The sequence below is a fragment of the Xylocopa sonorina genome, chromosome 12 (genome assembly GCF_050948175.1).
Source record: "Xylocopa sonorina isolate GNS202 chromosome 12, iyXylSono1_principal, whole genome shotgun sequence".
In the NCBI taxonomy this organism is placed as follows: domain Eukaryota; kingdom Metazoa; phylum Arthropoda; class Insecta; order Hymenoptera; family Apidae; genus Xylocopa; species Xylocopa sonorina.
This window is the reverse complement of record NC_135204.1, coordinates 1,990,182-2,008,109: the sequence shown is the minus strand read 5'-3', so window position 1 is coordinate 2,008,109 and position 17,928 is coordinate 1,990,182. Positions and strand designations below refer to the sequence as shown.

Sequence of the window (17,928 nt, the reverse complement as noted above, 5' to 3'; positions counted from 1 at the left end):
TGTTTGCGCCGTCCCTGGCTGCCAGCGTTCATCGCGGCCACCAGAGCTCGCGGTAAGATTTTAATCTCTGGTTTTACGCGCGAAAAGCCGCGCTAATCTTCCGGCGAAATTTACGCGGCGCGCGCGAGCCGCCTTTTAAATCTACCGGAAGCGCCGGCACGTGATAAGTACGGACGATGACCGCGATCATCCCTCCACCGCTTCCGGCGCAATCACGCACTCTTTGGCTTCGAAAAAATACCATCTTCTGTCAATCGTTTTAATCGCGTAAAATTAGAAAAATTGCAGTTTAACCTAATCTAATCTAAAGTATTCCAGAAAACAATTTTAGGAAAGGGAGAAAAGTACTTTTTTTATACAGAAAAATTAGAAATATAATATTTATAAAGAACTTTCCAAATAAAACTTTTCAATAATTAAAAATTAAATCCTCACAATTCTTTTGGAATAACAAATTGCAATAGTTAATATCTTTTTCGTGTATGGTATGCTTGAAAACACTTGTCAACGTACAGGAAAATTTTACAGGTTTCTATAACCTTCTCGATCGAATTTCTGAAAAAAAGTTGAGCGATGACTTACACTCGTCTCATCTACATCTAAGTAAAGAACTTTAATGGCCCATTTATGCGTCACCGCTAAATTGTGAAAAGAAAATAAATTATTTGAATATAGCGAGTTAGAATTTTGGAAGAAGTATATTTATCAAGATACAATTGCTGATAAAAGTTAAATAAACAATATTTGTAGATTGTGACAATATCTGGAAGAATACAAGCTTCGAGATAAGAGAACAGGTGACACTTGTATAATCACCAATAGTCCGCGAAGCGTGTTCATTTAATTGTCCTGCATTATACAATTCCGCAGAGAGAAAAAAGGGAGATAAACCGGCGAAGTTTGATGGGCTTTTTTTACGATAATCTCTAAATCGTTGCAGAGACTTCGGCTACACCACGAGGAACGTGCAAACGAGGTACTTACTCCGGATTCAAATGCGCCGGGATCGTCCAATTTAAAACTTTTCAGACACTTAGAACGTTATGCGGCTCTATTCTTTTGCGACCGTTGTTCAGACAATTCTCAAGGCCATCCTGCTGGCAAAAATATCGTACGAAAATCTCAATTCGAATTTTCGTCCAGTTCTGACTACGGAATTTATAATAATGACAGTTAAAACGGAACTCTGTATCACTTAAACTGACATTTAATGAAAAGATGGCGGAAATAGACCTTTTGAAAGTTTCCTCGCGAGTTTGATACAATGTAACGTAGCGTTCATTGGCTAGAAATAGAACATATTTCACGAACGCCGGAAAGAATTTCAGCCCACGAGAATCTAGCTGCGAAATTCTTCCGATTTTCGATACTCTCGACTAGGCAGAAACATAAATCATCGACCCTAACCACTTCGACGGGCGCAACAGCTATTTCGTAAACTCGACGAAGAGCAATGAGTTCGTAAATCAGTCGAAAGTTTTCTGCAGCCGGAGGGTGTTACTTACACCTTTAACAGGGCTAATTGAGACCCGCACTCACTTTCTTCGCTTCTCCCCACCCTTTGGCGGCGCGCGCGTCTACGCGCGGGAAAAGCAAGCCACACCGCCTGGGGATATTTAACGCCGCATAAATCGACAGTCGACGGGAAAACGCGCGGATGATCTACGACTTCTCCCGCCTTGGCATCGAGGAAGAGAAACGAGCTTGCGTCCTGCATTAATAATAAAATACGTCTTTCTTTTCTCATACAGAGTGTTCTAAAAATTAATCCCATACTTTAATTATTGACATTATGATATATTTATGATACTAATCAATACTTGCTAATTAAAGAACAAACTTCTGATTTGCTTCTTTAAATCTCTGCTGGTAATTTAACAATTTAACCAAAAGTTTTCCATAAAATGAACAATATATACTTCTCAAAAAGTAGTAGTAAGCATGAATTTTTCACATTAGAAATCTAAAATTTTATTGCAAAACGATACAATTATCTCCGCAAGCTCAATATCCATATATTTAACCTTGAAAATGCTAATCACACTCTTGCGAATCCGTTATTAACTAACTCTACTATTTAAAATGTGTTATTTGATATTTACTTCAACGTACAGCTTCTTAACTGTTACTTGCAAGCAGCTCTGAAACTTTGTTGTAATTTATATTTGTTTCTTTTTTTGTTTACTGATGTCGAGTCACACTCGACAAAGGAGTGCAAATGGCTAATGATTATGTACGTATATAATCCGTTTACAATGTCATCCGTGACTGTAGTCCAGTGACGAAGGAGATCCAGCGGCTGGCCGGTGAATCTCTAAACAGTGACACGTTATTCGAACGAGGAACAGTCGTACGGCACACTGAGACAATCCTGCCGCGGCGTATACATGTGTACACGCGCGAGGCGACACGGCGCGTTATAAGCTGAACCGGGAATAAGCATGTAAAGTAGAGGCAGCGGGCAGGTGACACGGGTGTGCCATCACGGTGACACGCGCGGATGTTCCGGCTGGAAGATGGGACACGCGACGCGATGCATCCGTTGATGAACCGAAATCTCGTTCCGACGCTTTTCAGCAGACCTGACCGCGGCGAGGCTGAATTTTAATGGACGGATCCTGGAGAGAAACGTAAATAGGCGAACGCGGAGCAGAAAAACGAACCAGGGATGATTGTGTCGGATACGGGTTTCGTTGAGCCGCATTAAAATGTAAAGGATTGCAAGTGTTCATTCGAGGAAAGTCATAGTTTTATTAACACTGTCTACAATCTGACCTCTTTCTGTATTTAATTCAAGTTCTATTACCGTTGGGCAAAAACAAGAAAGTTTAGGATATTCCAAATTACAAACGCGTAACCATCATTCATTTGTTAATCCTTTGACTACTTTTGGCGCCTAAATGCACTTAGAAAGCTTGCGTTTGTGATACTATAAGCGCTTGGAAAACTTGGACTTGTGATACTGTAATAATACTGTAACATTGCAACGCAACTTTATGGAGTGGCAAGTGTAATTAGAGACTTTTCAGTAGCAAATACGATTCTACAAGATTCGGTAAATAAAACGCACGTTCGAACGGGGGTTGCTTCATTCCCCTTAAAGCGAATCGTGAAGTTCTGCGTCGAACGTCGAAGCCCATCTGGAAAGAGCTCAAGAAGGATACAACAAACTACTACTCTCTGTCTCCCGGTGGCACTGACAAAACTTTTCAACTCGGATCATCCAATTAGGATGCAAAAGTCTAGAGTTAGGCGTTTCTTAGGTTAGCCGGCCCGTGGGACAAATCTCACTGGATAATCTTCTTCGCCGCGTGGCTTTTGCGAAAAAAGAAGAAATAGTTGAATCGTAAATGAAATTTAATTCATGAATTAAATATTTGTACATATCAAATTTGTATGTAACAAGTGACTGTTTTATATTCTGAGGAAATTATGAATATAAAGACTCGTAGTCGTTTTAAAAAATATCTACATTTTCTTTACAGTTCACAGAAATAAGAACTCGTACCCAGCCACTTTGTAAGAATCGTCCGAGCAAAGAGAAACTGGACTCAACCGAAACATTTGCCCCCGTTAAATATTATTCTCGTCGCAATTTACCAAAGAGCTTCTCCAAAGGTTCTAATTTTCCACTTCAAGTGAGGCGTTCTAAGGCCAGAGCTCTAAACATTCTATCGCCACGCGTAACATGCTAACTTCATAACCTGAATGGCCTGCGGAACATGAAGGGAATCCGTCTTGAACCAAATTTTCGTCAATTACGAGCCGCTCCACATTCGCCTCCGGGTGAATTTCGTCCACAACGCGGGACAAGGCCCGGCTATCTCGCGTAATGTTCTTTCACGCGCGAAAAACCCCCTGAGGATCCACGATATGGCGTTGCGAAAAGCGCGCACCAATTCCTGAAACGCTTCTCTACTCTAAGGAATTGCTACTCTGTTTTTCAATGAAGCGTTCCCTCGCGTTGCGTGCGACCACGGTGAACCTACACATCTACACCTTCGACAAACTTTGGTGCATTTAGTCGACGAAGCGAGTAATACGGAGGGCGAACAAAGTCGAAGGAAGTTTGGCCACAGCTGCGCTGGTTCCTCAGTCTCATGTTTTTTCAAGTGTAAGTATATACACCGATTTTACAGCGGTGCTGATATTACAGCCAAATAACGTATGTTTCGACCATTTGTTATATAACCATCAGCTTATGTTGGGCTATATTCCATTTACGTTGATACGGACGAAAACACATCTACTATTTTTGAGAATGTAAAACACTTTCGTCGCAGCTTGTTACTTGATTCATTACCAAAGGTAGCGCAAAACCTCATTAGACAATTTAGAAATTTGGTCGCTTCCCCTCAATAGTAATTGAAAATAATAATATTTTAGCAATAGTTTCTATTGATAACGTATCCCAGCAGTAGAAAATTTCCATTTCAATAGAAAACTTCAAGAAAATATGCATTTCTCAAAAATACATGGACGAGTTTATTAAACAGATGTCTGACTTCACGCTGACCTGGACGTACGGACGGGACGCCACAGTGGTGTGAACGATGGGCTGACGAATCTCCCACTAAATTTAAAACTTTACTGTATAAGACATTAAGACACACCCTTAGACGGACAAATTAGTATGTAAGATTCTTCCATGATCCAGACGCAGGACATTTTATTCAGATTTTCAAATTGCGATTACATTAATTCATTGAACCACGGACTCTTAAATTTAGTACGGTTTAGACTCGAACATTTTTATTTGGTATAACAAGGACTCTGCACTTACACTTAGGACTTTATCGGTCAATATTACATTTTTACTTTTTAGAATTGAAATTAAGCAGTAAACTTTATATAATAGTTATGCTTTCTTCCATTATTGTATATTCTCATAACACAAATGTCAATCAGCTGGTAGCCAGGAAATAGTATATTGCTATTGGAATTAATAGACTATTTTATAATGAAATTACATCGTAGAAAATATTTGAAAGGAATATACTTCATTTGAGCTTTTCTAATTTTATATCTAATATGTTTATATTGATTCGTCAATAAATGATATAAGTTTGAAGGCTTAGTGTTCTGAGTTGCTGTAAGCCATAAATGTTGTAAGACAAAGTTTTCGATATAATTATTAATAATTATTTGTCAGAATGATGAGCGTGCGCAATTTGTGTATGCAGTTAGCATAGTAGCAGTTACGGGTTAAGTATTAGTAATAACTACACTTTATGAATTCTGCAATAACTTGAGCAACGTGTTTTTCACTAAAATTTATACTATCATTTCCACTTGTAAAACCCTGACATTTTCATCGCTAAAATGTTTTCACACTGCGAGTTGATCGCTATATCAATTACGTGACCGATTATTTAAATAAATTATATATTTCGAAATTAGAGTTTGTCCAAACGATCAATGTCACAGCATACAACTCGTTTTTTGTAAGGTAACGGATCGTAATCACTTATTCCATTAATTTATCCGTTCGTGACCTTCGCGTAATCATTATGTAATGCAAAGACGTGTTTTCGAGAAGTTGCGAGGTTACTCGCTCGAAGTACTATCAGAGCAAACAACGATAACGCGATATCGATCCTCTCGGGACAGAAACAGATATATTTAATCAAGAAATGTGTATGCACACCACATAATACAATCGTTCTTGTGGATTCTTCTGTCAATAACCGCCGTTCGTTGGTACAGTTACAACGTTCGAGAGCAAGTTACAGCTCTCGATCGAAAACTTTTCCACTTTCGCAGAAGTTGAAGCAAGATTCACGACTTTTTACGACGGCTAAAATCACAACTACCAAAGCCACCCCTCTCCACCGTGTCTCCCTTACGCTGCTCCCTTTTTTCAACGGTAAAGCAATAAACGGAAGTCGTCGGAGCATAATTAATGGTCCAGCAGACGAGCCCGGACGAGATCAGTGAAGTTTCGAGGGCAAGGAGGGCAAGTGGCAGAAGCGAGTCTCGATTGCATTATTAATCGGCGCGTCTTGGCAAGTACGAGTGGTGACGGGTCAGGGGATTAAAGAGTTGCTAATATCGCGCTAATTGTCCGCTGAAGGAGTCCTGTTCGCAAAGGATCGCTGCTCGAGGCAACACGGATAAGAAATTCATGCCGACTCCATATCAAAAGGCATTTAGAGGCGTTCCACTTTGATCCGAGCGGGGTCTTTCGTTGCGCTGCAGAATCTTGTATACGGCTTTTAAAGGGTTCGAACGCGCAGTTTATACGATTAAAATGTCGGAAACGGTACTTGGTTCCTGCGATATTGGAACAATCGCAGAATCATGATGTTTCGAAGGGTGCAAAAGTGTTGGGTTAATTCATACACAATCGAATCTAAATGGTTTCATTTACAATAATTAACCCTTTGCACTCGAAAAAAAGTAACACTTCTTTTTACATATAAATTTGCTAATGGAATAAATTAAATAAGTTTTTGAACTGAAAATTATTTACATTATCTCCATTAAGGAACCGTTAAGTTTAAAGACAAATTTTAAATAGCACCTCGAGTGCAAAAGTTCAATATTTTCTTCACTGGTAGTTTAATACGTTCGCGGACCTTAAGGCCATAGTATTCAAGTTTAAAGCCCAATTATTATTCATTTCATTTTATGTGACATTAATTTTTTGTAATTATTATGCGTTTTAAAGCAATGGCCATGTTTTTTTTGCAGTTTACTGAAACTTTTATTATCCGCGAACGTATTAACCATTTACGTACTGTTTACTTATATGATTCCTTTATTTGTTGATATAAACGTGAAGGATATATATACATCGGATATCTTAGAGCAATCGTACTGTTATAATCAGTAAAGCTGTTCATCATCTGATACACGCTAGATTATCAGATCATCATCAATTACTGTTTTGAACTTTTTAGTTTAATTTGGATATCGATAGATAACGCTACATCTAATCTGGTTGTGTATACTGAAACAATTATTTCGAGTACCTTTGATTCGTATCTCTATTGTCGAACAAGGTGCTGAAGCTTTATATTTCATATGAAATACACAGTTCAGATGTAGAGGCTGTATTTCATAGAAAGAATAAAGCAGTTGGATGTTTCAATTTTTAACTTACATTCTTTTTATATCTAAATGCAAAAGACAGTCTCGAAAATGAAAATTTCAAATTTATCTCAATGTTAAAGAATTGAATTAAAATTTCTCACTCATTTTTATGAATACATATACAATACATCTTATATAACTAAAATTTACAAACTAGAACTATATGTAAACTATTTTAACACCTTATATAACTACAACTTATGTAAATTTGTAAGAGATGAGCCTCGATTTTTTTTTATTCAGGAATTTTAAATCCTTCTTGCCTTAATTCTTCGTTGAATTGTGAATTTTGTGAATGATTTACACTTTGAAAATAGCTAAAGAATTAATCTGTCGTCAATATCTGTTAAAATACTTTGCAGAATTTATGTTCTTAAACTATATAACAAACTGTGAATCTTACTCTTACAGTAAAAGAAAGTATCTGTTTACGTTTCTTCTCTGATTTCTGGCACGATTAATTAATCAGAACATGTGAGACACAGTTGACCAAGATGAATGATCTTTTCTTGTCGATGGTATAATTTCCTTTGAATTTTTACGAAGTTAATCCTCTGTGATCGTATCAAGTTTATACATAAGTGTTATGCTAATCGGAATTAATTCTTATTGAACGGACGGCAACGCGTAACATGCAAGATTACGAAGGAAAAATAAAATTTATTAATTCTTTTTTAAACCTTAGATACATATAACATAATAACGCGATCAAATTTTATGTAAAAATTATATTTTATAGTTCTCCATCGTGTGGTATCTTACAAAACGATCTCCAATACGAAGCTGACGAAGCCCAGGTTTTCGAGAACATGTGTCGCAAAAATATTTAGTTTGGCGTCTTTCCTAATTTTTTTGTTCGTTCAGAGTAAAAATAAAATTCGTCATCGCTAATTTCAATTTCACGCTTCTTTCTGTAACTTTCTTTTTACCATTTAAAAATATTTTAAGAAGCAAAACTGTCTAACTGTAATTAACACAATTTACAAAATATTATTTCCAATTCTGTGTATCTCCCAAGCTAGTCGACTTAGTATAATATAAAATCAGTAGGATTCTTTTCTGTGATGACTGGCAGTAAACCAGCGTTTCCCAAATTGTGTTTCGCGGAACATTACTTTTATGCGTTTAATATAATTTTTATTACATAATTATATAATTAAACAAGTCTTAAAAGAAGTGGTAACTAAGAAGTCAAATTTACTTTGTAGGTGTTTAAAAATTTTAGAATTTAAAAAATGTTCCGTAATGAGAAAAGTTTGGGAAACACTGCAACAGACATACGACAGCAAAGGGTTAACTGTTGTATATTTCTACTCCCTACGCTGTCGTTATCGTATTCAACAATACTGCTCGCTGTTCCCTATTTTTCCCTTTTCTTGAAATTTTGGAAGTGAAAATATATATTCGCCGGTATTGAAGTTCTGACAGCAGGATCGATAACAGAATATTATCTGGATTTTCCCTGCGAGCGAAACAGCAAAGTTTGTAAAGCTAGCTTATCGGCTCCCTTCCTTCTCCCTCCCCCTCTCTCACCCTCTGTTTTTTTTTCTACAATAGAAGAAAACGTCGTCCCGATAGCATCGATTTCCATTGTACGTGCGTTTCGTAAAAAATAAAACAGGGGCTTCCGGACGATCCCTTTGTTTTTGCGATTGCACCGAAACACAACCAAGGATCGACGTTACGTTCATCCCTCGCGCGAGACTGGTTTCAGTTACGCGGTAGTCTGCGAAAGGGAATGAGTCACGTGACGCGCGATCGAATCAGCCCTTTAATGTCCGGAGCTCTGGATTGTTCTCACGTAAAAATTTCGTTTACACTCCGAGCGATTTCATTGCGTAATTTAATCCTGCTCTCCTAAATTTTCGTAATGGTCATCTTTTTCCACCGCGCGAATGGTAAAATTTAAAATGCAAGCGGAAAGTTCGTAGCAGACCAGTTGAGAGTGAATTGGAGACTATTTAATTTGAAACGGAGCAATTAAAGTATGGGAGAAAAGAGCTTACGTGTGATTCGTGAGATTATAGTATAGACGAATTGTGAATTATGAAAATTGTTGTTTTTTAATTGCAATATTAATCCTTTATTGCCACGGCGCATATTTCAAGATAAGAAGAATGTTAGTGATGTACATATTTAAAGACTTCTTAAAATTATTTTTTCGTTATCTATCATTTGGTTTTGTTCACGGGAAAATGATTCCATTTGTTCATACTGTAAGGAGCCGACGAAGCGGCTTCAAGCAAAGCGTGGCTTTGCCATGTAAATACGATCAGATTAGAATATCTCTGCTTAATTAACCAATTGGTTTCATTTCACTCATCAAATTTCGTAAAATGGCAATTGACACTCTGCTTGTCCTAACAGAAAAGCACCCACACTTTTCGTTAGAAACTTCCACAAAGATTGAACTCAGAATTAAGATACCGAGATATATAAACGTCCTAAAAACTTGTCGAAAACTTTACTGTCTTCACCCCGATTTGTTACCGAAAACACAGCTGCAGAATTAATAGATGTTAAAGTTAATTTCTCAACCATACCGCTGTTAAACCAAACGTCAGGAATTAACAAAGTAATATAAGATATTCTTTAATAGTTAAAGAAATTATATACTAATATTTATAACGTGTTATTTATTAACACATCGCAAGCGGGAGAAAAGCAAGAGACTGTAATTTCCGTTAAGTGATAGACAGCAATGAATCTTTTATTTATAAAATTAAATTCCTTCACATCCACAACATTCGCAAATTATCGAGTTAACTAGTACGCGAAAAAGCTGGATTTGCCCGTTACACGTTCAAAAATGTAGAAAACTGTGCTCGTATGCGCTTAATGGGAAAATTAACACTGTATGTGATATGAATACAAACTCAGAAAAATGTCTTGATTCGGTTGATCGCAAATTTGAATCTGTTCGAGTCGCTTTCCTCATAGAGGTAATGGATCATAATCCATTACGAAAGTTGAACAGGCTCGATAGCTCGATTTGGCGAAAGGAAAAGAAGAAAAGAAAGAGGCAAACAGTGAAATAGATATGATACTTGGCCGGACGACGAGGTAACCGTTCGAGGACAACGTACTTATTTTCCCCGACGTTCTATGAAATTGAATTACTGTCGAATTGTGAGGCGGCCAGTCGTCTTCCCTTCTTCTTGGTTTCAATTGCTGCGCGAGCCTGCGATTCGTCGAGAGCGCCGCAGAAATTAAATAAGGGCGCGCGCGCAAACACTGAACGCAGGTAAGTTCGTTAAAGGGAGGAAAGGCGGGCCAAACAAGCAACGCTCTCTTTGTTTCATCCCCGGATACAATTGAATATCTTTCTTTTCTCTTCCTCCCCGTTTCATTTTTTCCCCTATTTTTTCGTCTTCCAGCCCGTTCACCCTCCCTACGGGTCCGCGTCTCTAACAAGGTGGATCGGTCTGCGCGCAACAACCTCTGATTTCTCACGGTTCGAACTTATCGTATCCTTGTTATTGAACAACTACCCTTGAGAATGGAGACTACAAATGGATGCTTATGTAGTGATGTCACGCCAGAAATCGCGCTTCAACCTCTCTCGAATATTTTTTTCTTCTTTGCATTGGAATCAATGAGATCAGAATACAGAGTTGTACAAAATTTTAACAAGGAACTACGAATTATTGATGATACGAATTTCAATTATTCTTGTATTTGTGTACACTCATGTGTCTATCTCTAGGCAGGCTACAAGTAACTGAAACTAATAGGGAAAAAAGGCAAACAAGGCTTTCAACACCGCGGATACTTCGAACCTTAACGTCTTTGACACCCTTAGCGCTCCACCCAGGTCGATGTTATTTAACGAGAGAAAGTTGCATTAGAGTTTTCTCAACACTCGATACAAAGTATGCTTCTCGGCTGTTTAATCTGACACTCTGGTTTCACTGATTACTTGATAGCGACTTAATTCTACATTTTTTTACAACTTATATACTAAAAGTCGAAGCAGCCGTAAGCCAATTCAATCGCTGTTTCTATTTCGAAATATAAGTGATCTCCACACAGTCAGACGATAACTAAATGCTTTACGTTTATGGAAATTTAATAGTTATTGAGTTAAGGTATCAAAAGTGCAAATATTTATAAACTTTAAGACAATTTTTAACACTTTTGAACTTACGTCTTGCATAGTTACGTACAGTGCCCTGTGAGCGTCATTTAGATTTAGAATTAAAATAATAAAAATTTCATATCTCATCTACAACGTAACCAAATGTTGAAATATAAAGGAGTTACATTCTTTTTTAAATACATCAAAATCTTCAAGGACACTGTACTCAGCTGTATACCGGCATGTACAGCGGCAATTACCGTATTTAGAAAAATTAAGTTAATAAGAAAACAAGTAAGTAAATAATTGGGAGTTCTCAAAGATACGCGTCTGTACCATAAACTACATTTTACATAATATGAAGACAGCCCTCTTCGTGACGCGACAATGTATACAGATTTTCTATTAATGCTTCTAATCAATTTACACCATCGATGACAGGTATCAAAGATGTTCTTAAAACATTTATTTGGCCAAAGCGTAACTCGTTGCTTCTGGTCGCATAAAAGTTTGTTTTCAGCCTCCACAGATCCAATATGGGTTACAGAGTCTACGCAGGGCGACAGATGTCGATCAATCGTGGTACAGTGGTGAATTCACAAAGCTTCGGAACTCGTTTCCGGGCGATTCATCGTTTGTTCGGTTCAAGGGATTACGTAAATACGTAAGATCCGCCGAAAGAAATCGGAAAGAGAGAAAACTGGCTGTCGTACCCAATAGGATAGAACATCTGCATACAGGAGTCGGGGATCGCAAACGAACGAGATCAAAGAGCCCTTGATCCGCGTCCGATCGTTCGTTCTCGCAAACGTTCGTTAACCAAATAAAAAACTGCATCTCTTTTAATCGCCGAAGAACTGCATCGACTGTAGAAAAATGGCGTGAGCACGTTGCTAAGTTTTTTAGCCTTCTGCAGTACGATAGTTTTACTAGAAAACTTAGTTATAGTTATGATTCGTCTGAAACAGAATGTAGAAGTACTTAGAAGATGAAAGGGTTAGGTTATAAATATGAAGTTTCAGGCAAATTAAGCTTAAAGTTCATCTGTCTGCACTTAATAGCGTGTAATACATCTCTTTCATCCTCTCTTTCTCCGATTCTTTTGTAACGTATCTCCTTCTCCATCTCTATATTTCTTCATTCAATGATAGAACAAAGTGAAAAGAGTTGGTTTGTAAAAGAACGATTTACATAAATCTCAATCATAACATAATCTTTTAATACAGAATAAAAAGAGAAAAGTTACGAAACTCCTTTATTTTTTACGTCTATAAATAAGCTTTTCGATCATTGTTCTCGATGAAAATCTGAAATCCAAAGACACGACACCAAAGTGTTAAAGTCCGAGTTTCAAATTATGAACACAACTTTTATAATGTAAAAATTCCAAATAACTTGATTCGAAAATACGAATTCCTGAATTCCAAAGGCAAACAACAGACATTGTATCACGTCAATCGTGTGGCCGGAGTGTTCGTTTATTTATATTTCATCAAAAATGGGAGACAGTACGAAATCACGAGTTCGGTTCGTTTCACCCATGCCCGCCGTTTTTCTGCTATTGACATACGCTTTAATATTCGATGACGCTACCCGCAAGTGCAATCGAACCTTTCTGTGTGAATACCGGTTAGATAGGCCTCCGCCTTTTTTTTTTTATTTTCCGTTCGGCACCGTGCAATTCTGCTATTACTTTTTGTTCCCCCGAAAACACCGCGGCGGTGCAGCTTTTCGAGGAGTGACACCAATCAAGCCTAACCTTCGTCGTTGTTTTAAAAGTATCATCCGCCACGCTGAATGAGCCCGATGATTCTCTCGAAACCATCAAACTACACTTAAACCTGTTTTTATGCGGTCTTTTTTTGTGCGCTACATAAAAAGTGTCCATTGAATGCATGTTATGAATAAAAATTGATTTAAGAAATGTGATTTAAAAAGAAAACAACAGATGGCTGTTACAATAACGTGCAAATTATAATTTTAAACCAATTCTTTAAAAAAAAAATCCGTGTAATCGATTATGATGAATAGTTTTGAATACACATTTTGGAATGCAAATCTAATTCTTCCTTGTTTGGAAAACCAATTTCTAGCCACGTCATGTGAGGTTCTAACTTACATATTATCTTCTATGTGGGACTTTAAAAAAAAAAAAATTTTAAATATCTTACAAACAATATATTTCATAGCTAGTTATGAAGTTTCAGGATGTCTTCTTTTATATGTTTTGTTTTATATGATCCCTATTTCCAACACAAAAACAGGTCCGAGCGGTCCCACAAAGTGAGAAAAGTTAAGAAACATTTGTTTTCTGCTTTTTTCAGAGTACATGTGAAAACGTAAACTAGGTGATCAACACGTTGTTTAGACGTTCCGGGAACGACCAACCGATCTCTGTGTGGTATAGAAAACGGACGATGGCGTGTGCCACATTTCCAGCCGCTAATGCGCGCGATACTTCGATCACCATTAGCCGTGTGTGCTCAGTGTAATTTCGCAGCGGCCTTTAGAACGGACAATTAATTTGTAAATGGCAACCGTATCGGTTACCTCTAGCAGATCCTCTTAATGAAGTCTCGCGGACACGCGCTTCGATTACGGTTCCACTGGAAGACTCATGTTTATTTCATTGATTTCTATTTTATGTTCGCCGACAGTGATTTCGAATTACCGTTCATTTACTCAGAAATATATCCAGTTGGATTGTTGATTAATTTCACCTTAATAGCGCAATAAAAGTATAAGCTAAATAATAATTCTTCCTTATCTATTCTAGGAGTCCTCAAACTGAGTGAAATTTACACTAAGGTTTAACAATTTAGCTGTAGAATCCGTCCTACAATGAAAAGAGTTGTACGTTTTATTTCAACCTATCTCTATGAATCTGTACTTGCAATGTACGCTTACACAAAAAACAGAAGCAAACTTTCTGGGTCAAGTGATTCGAGGATAAAATTAACTAAACTTCCCACAAACATAAAGCAAACAATGAAAAATTCATCCAAACAGTTTCATTCATCGCATTAAAGAAAACTGAACATTAAATTTTCACTGATTTCTCTTCTTTTTCTAAGTATTCAAACCGCCGTAAGAATAACTGTACTGCGAAATTTGTTTAGCCAACGTACAGCAGAGTACGTATGACAACACATTCACTTTGTACAAACGTGTTAACTGTTAATCATTGAAAATATGAAAAACTGTAGTGCAGTTAGCAACACGCGTGATTAAACCATGTATTAACAACGATAGATAATACACCTATATACATATCAGAATTTATAAACTAATTTGTTCTACGACTCACGTATTACACTTGGTAAATAACCGAGCTGGTGCACAACGCAAGTAGAAGAGGACTAGCATTGGCCAGACGCAAGTAGTATCTTCAAAAATCGATCCATATTTCTCATTTCACGCTGCTCTCGATCAAACGCTCTTATTGCTCGATTAGATTTCGCTTGATTGGAGTAAAAATCGATACTCGCCCGTATCGGAAGACGCCATTTCGGTTCTCCAAGTCTCCGCGAACTTGGAGAACTTTCCACGGTCTATGCGGACCGTGTACATAGATTTCCGATTTCCCTCTCTCATCCATCACCACTAGTTGCACCTTCTGCACGCTGCTCGATGTAAACGACCAAAGTTCCTAGCGCTAACGCAACACTTGCGCGAACTGGAAGACGCGTTCCGTGAATAACCTAACCGCTAAAGCAATTACGCGTTCACCATCGAGAAAAGTCTCTATCTTAGTAACAATCGTCACATTTTTATAAACTAACATTATGATCGATTCTCTTGATTTTTAGTAATTGAAAATGGTACACGTATGAGAAGTAATACATATGTACAGATTTAGAATAATGGATAGTACGCCGAACGATTTAGAGGAAAATCAGAGTCTTCAGCTTTGAAGACGAAACTTGCTCGAGTGTCGCTCGATGGCCAATTTCCATGAGAGTTGGCGCTATTCTGAAGCTTGTCGGGATGTTCCAATGGACTCGCGACGGAAGTTCAAAGTGGAAGCCTGCGGTCCCTGTACTTGCGCCACAATACGTGCTTGTCTCATTATATAGCAGTTGAACAAGCGCGCGGATAATTAAATAATTAATTTTAAAAGTATTTTGAGTTATTTATCAGACTCAAGATAACGATGTTCGAAATTTGTTTCCAATTTATTTCAGATTCTGTCTGCTACCACCACTTGCATTCAATTAATATCGTATACGATATCAATTTCCTTTTGAATGTCTAACAAAGAATTTGAATTTTCATATCATAGAACTGTCATTCTAGCACTTTTACGGTACGAAAAAGAACAAGAATTTCTAGATCGTCGTCGAACGAGGAATGGCAAGGTAATGTTTTCGGTACATTATGAAATGGGCGCCTAATATGAAACGTTCAAGGTAATACGGAGGAAATTGTACGGACGCGGTTCCATTTTTATCGTTCTCCGTTACTCGCTTCTACTTCCGGTGGCCTGGTCTCGCGCGTTCCGCGACTTCTTCGGATACTTTTTCCGGCGCGCTTCCGTCGGGGGAACGCGCCGCGGTGCCGGATGAAAGCGACCGCCGCGCGTCATGCGCTGCTGGAAATTCAATTTCCCGTTTGCGCCGGACGTCGACGCTTTTGGGAAAACAACTGTCAGTCCGCGGGGCGAGTGAAGCGAAAGGTCCGCGGCCATTTATCGGCCTTTCGACGCGCCTTCGATTCCGCGGAAACGGCGATCGGCTGGCGGACTCTTTGCGAGCGCTTTACCCAGGTTCGAACTGCGAGAAAATGCCGCTGTCTCGCGGCGTCCGTTCCTCAAATACACTCGCTGCGAGTAAAATGTCGATTTTCAGTGGAACAAGGGTGGTGGAGAAGAATGGCGTGCAAAACGTTCGTTCCAAGTACACCATGTGGGTGTATAAACTATTATATTTTTTTACAGAATATCTTAATGAACGTTACTCTTCCAACAAAGGAGTCAAAAAATCAAAATGTTTCTCTTAACCGTTTACGCTTCTATGGCACTATATATGTAGTTACCATCTTACATTATATTATATATATTTACATTAGTATTACTTTCTAGGAACCCCTGTTACAATGTATTCTTTTAGTTTCTGTTTAAATATAAATAAATGTACTTGTAAACCAGGAATATATATTTACAGAGAACTGTTTTGAACGATATCATACAATACAATATAAAACTATAAAATGTAACTTTTTCAACATTACTTGTATCATTTTTACATTTTTTATCTTTAACAGTTATTTTTTTCCTTTCAATTTAGAAGTTAGTTTTATTTATTTTTAAAAAATTTATATGCACATATTATGTAATTTTTTCATTGTTCAAGAAGATCAGGGAAATACGAAAAATAATTGCGAGTTGCTAGTTTGCTAGCCCTCTCAAATATAAATATGGGTGCAAAAGGTTAATAATGCCATTCATCCTCAAAGTAATTAACTGGTTAATTAATTTAAATCTACATAGCAACACTGTAACCCTGCGATATTAGTTGGAGAACGATGACATCTTTCCCTTAAAAATTTCCTTTTTTCCACGAGTTATTCTCATAAACACAAAAAATTACGACTCAACTGTACTCTAATAAAAATGAGCACAAAGGCGAAGGCGATCCAGCGGCGTTTTTGCGAGGCCATAAAAAATTCACGACGTATTGTCGGCGCGAGAAGAAGCGTCCGATCGATTGGGAAACAGTTGGAGGATTTTAGATCGGCGGCGTCGATGATCGATCGATGATCGCGCCTGGAAGACTTAGCAGACGAAATGATACGGACGAACGAGCGTCCCGATGCGATGGAGGGTTGATGGGAATTGTGGCACGCCGTTTATTCGGCGGCGAACGAGGCGAATCGAAGTGAGGGATAACGTCGATACGTTTACGCGCTTCCGTGTTTCCGCCGCAATATCCTGGAGCCCATTGGATCCTGATAATCCGTGAGTGCGAAATCACCGATTTGCACGTTCCGCGCTGATTGAGCGCGTGTGTATTTTAACGGCATTACACGCGCCGAGTTGCACGGCCGCGATAATAAGTTTCGATTTACTTTCGCCCACGCGAAACTTTCGATCGTCGATCGAACGCACTTTTGCGGCAGTCCTTTCCAATGATACACCGTTCGTCAGCCAATGATCCCCGCGAATAATTTACGAACCATTTGCGAATGAAAAATAGTGTATCATGTTTTCGAGTGCTAGTTGAAATTATATTATTATTCAATGGAGGAGTATTCATTGTTTTCGTGGATTAGACTATGGTTTGGGTTTACGATTATTTTTAGATGGAAATTTAGATTTTAGATTTTTTGTCGACCAGTGGGATATACTGACGCCATTTTAGTTCAGTATTAACAATTATTTGAAAAGAAAAGACGAAGTCCTTTTGGCTTATCTTGTATTTTACTGGTCAGTATTTAAATATGAAGGATCAGTATCCTTTGAAAATACGTGAAGCCTCCACCGGCAGCTAAACCAATACCAATTGATTAGAAATTAATTATTTTTCGACTTATAATGAATCTCTAATGAAATAGGTTTAATATCATATTTTTTCTGTTTTATATATTACCCGTTTATGAATTTAATTAACTAAATTGACCGTTTTTTATTTATACTAAGCATTCGCTATTTATGTACTGACCTTTTTGGTAACAAAATACTGATCAAAAGTTGATTCAGATACTGACCATTTAATTTGTTATCTTTTTAGGTTTAATGATTAAATATTAGCAAAAAT

The 17,928-nt window shown here is 37.8% G+C and overlaps 2 protein-coding genes across 2 annotated transcripts in view; one reads left to right on the top strand and one right to left on the bottom strand.

Annotated features, from left to right (window-relative positions):
- LOC143429937 (uncharacterized) overlaps positions 1-38 on the top strand; it is an 82,799-nt gene extending 82,761 nt beyond the window's left edge. Inside the window, exon 3 of the transcript XR_013102586.1 lies at positions 26-38. The gene's annotated coding sequence lies outside the window, so the exon portion shown is untranslated. The remainder of the gene's footprint in view (positions 1-25) is intronic.
- LOC143429936 (Krueppel-like factor 6) overlaps positions 1-17,928 on the bottom strand; it is a 519,442-nt gene that overhangs the window by 175,525 nt on the left and 325,989 nt on the right. The window lies entirely within an intron of this gene.